The 4,774-nt window shown below is 44.9% G+C and overlaps 1 protein-coding gene across 1 annotated transcript in view; it reads left to right on the top strand.

The window, feature by feature from the left end:
• gatad2b (GATA zinc finger domain containing 2B) overlaps positions 1-4,774 on the top strand; it is a 52,545-nt gene that overhangs the window by 711 nt on the left and 47,060 nt on the right. The window lies entirely within an intron of this gene.

The raw sequence follows: 4,774 nt of genomic DNA, 5'->3' as shown, positions 1-4,774 counted from the left end.
CCCCCCCCCCCCGAAATACAGCCCGCTTTACTTGAAAGAGGGGCTCCGCTTTGTGGAGCGCGGCGGCCAGGGAGGGGGTGGCGCGGGGGTGGCGAGATAGAGAGAGGCGTCGAAACGGGTTCTGGTTCGGGCTAGGGACGGCGGTGGTTCTGGACGCGCCGGGAGGAGGCCGTGGGGTGCTGATGGCCCTCAGCAATTAGGAAGGAAAGAAAAAAAAATTCGACAACGCATCAGCCATTTACGTGGAGACTCAGCTGGCTCCATATGCACCTAAATGGCTGCCTGGCGCCTGACAGTAAGGACAAGGCTTCACTGAGGCCGGGCGGCTGATTGCATCCTGACCAGGAGGATTAGGAGGACGAGATGACTATTAAAGACACCAAAGTGGAATCCATTTTCTTTTCATTTCCTAACGTGTGCTGTTTGTTGTTCTGCTCCACACAGAGGCTCATCTGCTGAGTGGAACTGGTGTCTCTCCTGCTGCTCCCCAGGATTTGCATGAGTCACATGCAAATGGAGTCTCATATGGTTTCTATCACTTTGATTCTCTCGTGCGCTCCCATTACTGGAGGAAGGCCACACGGATTGTGAAGTCAGGAGAGGCGGGGCGGGGAAAAGGGTGAAGAAAGTGTTCATTTTGTTTTCCTTTCTCTCTGCTTCTCCGGTGTTGCTTTTCCTGTCAGAGAGCGTCGTGGTTTTACAAAAAAAACCCCAAGAACTTCCAGTTCCGTCAAAGTTTTGACACATCTCGCGTCTTTTGCGTCGTTAGGATGGGGGCTCGCTCGTAAAAGGAAGCGGCAGTCAATGTCCTGTCGCCTCCTGTCACTTTCCCTTCCCCTAAAGGTGGTGTCCCAGCGGGCTGCGGCGAGCAGGAGGCCCGCCGAAGGCCCTGCGTCGCTCCTGGGGGCTCTCGGCTCCCCGAGGCTCGTCTCAAGAGCGAGCTTGAGCTGGATTCTGGGCTCCCCTGACAGAAAGCATCTGAGGCAAACGTCCGGGCCTAAGAACCAAGCTGGTGGTCGGTGATAATTATTGGGAAAAATTGGTCCAAATCTGCCCATCTCCTCTTTGTTTCAAAAGCGTAATTCAGTAGGTGAAATCACAGGTATCGTGGGCATAATATAGGTCGAGGTGGATAATAAAATGTGTACAAGAATATAGTTCTTTGGATACCGACACATGATAACAGGCTGTTGTTTCAAAGCTTGGCCGCTCGGCTCATTGGTCAGAGTTCAGTGAGACTGCAGCTGAAACTTCACATATCTCCTTGCGATTTGAAGGGGGGGGGTTACGTTTTTTTTTTTCTTTTCTTTCTTTTTCACCAATTAGTCTCTGAGCAGTCGCAGCTCAGAGAGATGCCAACCACTGGCACAGTCAGGACGACGTTCGCCACACAAAAGCTGACGGTTCGTCACTTCCTGTCACTTTCCCCCTTCTAACCAGCTGCGCGCCTCTGGTCCCGTCTCCCCTCGGAAGACGCGGCGCTCGCGTGTCACGAGGCGTCGTCCAAACGCAGGAGTAAATGAAGCCCTCGGTCACAGGGATGGTGAATGAACGGTGTTGGGGGAGTGTGAATGAATGGTCCGGGTGAGGGGAGGGGGACTCATAAAATTCAGAATGGTGCACTTGTTCTTATCCTGTTTCCAGCAGGCCTGTCACACGGTCCTGCTCACTCACCTGGATGAACACGGGTGCCTGGAAAAGCAACAGAAATGTTGTATTTTGTGATGTTTTTAACAGCACAGTGGAGCTGAAGCTCGAGTTCGCAGCTTTGTGACGACATCGCCGTCTTCTTTTGTGTTTAAAATCTGCCATCTACGCTTCCAAAGCGTATTAGGCAAACAGGCATTTATGAATTTATGCTTTTGTGTTCATTTCAATACATTCGGTTCGTAGTCTGACACTTAAATAGTAGCGTAAAGGTGATCTATAAACCATTGGTTCAGTTCAACATGGAGAGACTCAGCTGACAAGAAGTTATTCAGCTGTGACATCCTTAAAAATTGGGTTTTATTTTTTTATAAGGTTGGTACATAAGTAAAATAAAGCTGCACACTTAAAGGAACGGTTTGGCCACACTGAAGTAGGTTTTGTGTCTAAATTATATATTACCTGTTGTAAATGTCTCCTTCATTGGCCTGAGTTTGAAGAAACGGTTCACATTCAACAGGACTGATGAGCTAACGCCTAGTCTGAACTCAGCTAGAAGCAAATCAGATTGTTTTTAAAACAGCTCCAGTCTCAGAGCTGTCAGAGTTTATTGCAAGTGCTAGTTTATTAACCTTTTACACCAGCGTCCCTTTCACATAACGTGTTTTATTTATTTATTTTTTTACATGGATTCTGTGGTCGTTTAAAGACGTTAATGTCATCAGCGGGAACAAGATAAAACGTCTGAGGCGTCCAGAGGTATGTCCAGCAGAAAGTTCACAACATTTCTGCTGAAATAACTCTGCAATTCAAAATGCAGTTGCTTATAAAAGTTTAAACAATAAGATAGGAACCAGGTAAAGATGGCTACTCCGAATGGACTCCCTTCCAAAACGATCCTAAAAACGGGTCGTGTTTCCTAAAAGTTGTAGCAGTTTACGTAAACACAATTATTTATTTAAACCTGGGTGGAAATGTTTGGATATTCATTACTGACGTGACCACTGTTGTGCTATCTGCTGCTGTTTTAGCTCATAAATAGCCAGAATTTCATGCAATTAACTGGAATGTGAAATGGGCAACTGTTTAGGTCCATCAAACAGTAGGACTACATTTTTCTTGTCGTATAATAGATGGCTTCGGTGGTAATGACCGCACAGAAATGTTTCTTGTTTGTCCGATGCACGGCGAGAACGTCTGGGGGGCAGAATGGTCTCTGTCGTTTGTCTTCTGACGAAGAAGAACACGACCACAGAGACCAATGGAGCTCCAGAAGGAGATGAGTTAAAAAAAAAAAAATCAGCAAAAGCTTTCAAAAGCGTGCGAGCATTTTGCTGAAAACGAACAAAACGCAGAAGGCTGACCGTACAAAAAAAGAACTCCCCCTCCTGGAGCGGAGGCGGCAGCTTTAAGGAAGTCTTAGGAGTGAAGTTGGCGCTTCCTGTCGCCTTCTTTTTAAATAACGTTTACACAGAAATGTTTCAGCAAGCTCTCATGGACAATTAGGCGAACATCATCCAGTTATGGTATAAAACGTGACCCACTCGGAGCAGTAAACAAGTGAGGGGAAGATCCCCACTCCCCATTATTGATGTTTAATTCAAAGCCCTTCCAAACCCACTCATGGCCATTTTTGGTTACACATTTGCCCCCTTTTTGTTTGAAATTACTCTAGTTCTTTTCTGTACTTAATAAAGTGTTTAATTTTTGCGATGGTCATACAAAGTAAAAGGGTTCATACATTCGATTAGTTTCACAGGTTCTTATTTAAACTTGCTGTGGAACATTATATTAACGCACAGACATCAGGGGGATGTTCACAGGTGGGCAAACTGGAGCGGGTGAGGTAAAACATGAACCGGAGCTGCAGAGACACATTAAAATAATCGCTAAAAGATTTGACCGATATGTTGAAAACCAAAATAACCGTTGGCTGCAGCCCGATCCAGTGAACAGCGTTAAATATTTGAGATTGGCGCCGTTCCATCTAGACTAGCCTTTAGCTCATCAGCTCTGTTGGAGCTCAACACAAGCTAACACTCCAAAGTGAGGCTATTTAAAAAGATATCTACGACGGGTAAGACACTAATTCTGTACGTCTGCACAGAAACCCAATTCGAAATAGCCAGACTATTCCTTTAAGACCTCCCTTTACCCTGAAAATGTGTCCTAAACTCTTAATGAAACTGTTAATGAACCCCAAAATATAGTGTGTGTGTCTGAACGTCAGACCCCTATAGTGGTGAAAGTAGTCACTTTTTTGTGTTTTTTTAATTTTTATTTTATCATTAAGAAAGTGGAAAAATAGAACCTTTTGAGTCTTTTTCGGTGTCTGCACCAGGGTGTTCAACCCTGGTCCTTGATGGCCACCATCCTGCATGTTTTCCTTGTTTCTCTGCTCCAACACACCTGATTTGAATCAATGGGTGATTAACAGGCTTCTGCAGAACATGAAGAGGTGATTTAACCTCTGAATCAGGTGTGTTGGAGCAGAGAAACAAGTAAAACATGCAGGATAGTGGTACTGGAGGATTGAACATCTCTGGTCTACACTGTTTTTAAGAGTATTATTTGCATTGTTTACTTGAAAGGATTTAACATTTTATCAGCTGTGTCGACAGAAATTATAGTTGCCCAATATGTTTACAATTTATTGTCCATTTTCATATGTGTGCTGTCAAAAAGCAGACTGCTTGAACTGCAATAAACGGTAGAATTGTATTTTTATTTGACCTGGATTTGACCAACCAGATGAACTCGCCTCAGATGTGCACACCCGAGGGGTGTTCTATGAAGCAAGTTCAACAAAGTCAGGCTTTCTTCCCTTAGCCAGGCTTGGTAAAGCTTAGAACCACACAAAGAAAGTACAAGTTCTAGGATGGTAGTTCTGATCTTACTTGAACTCTTGCTTTAGTTTTTCTGTTCCATTGTTGATGCATTCTGGGATGCTATGGAGAAGACAATAAGTGAACTGGTTTAGTTTAACCCAAACTAGTAACTCACAACCTGCACACCAGCAGCTACACCCGAACAGGTGTGGATCTGAGCTAACGAACCTGAACAGGTGTGGATCTGATCTAAAGAACCTGAACAGGTGTGGATCTGATCTAAAGAACCTGAACAGGTG

Source organism: Kryptolebias marmoratus, linkage group LG5, assembly GCF_001649575.2.
Source record: "Kryptolebias marmoratus isolate JLee-2015 linkage group LG5, ASM164957v2, whole genome shotgun sequence".
In the NCBI taxonomy this organism is placed as follows: Eukaryota; Metazoa; Chordata; class Actinopteri; order Cyprinodontiformes; family Rivulidae; genus Kryptolebias; species Kryptolebias marmoratus.
Note: the sequence above shows the minus strand (reverse complement) of the source record. Positions and strands in the feature narration are given on the sequence as shown.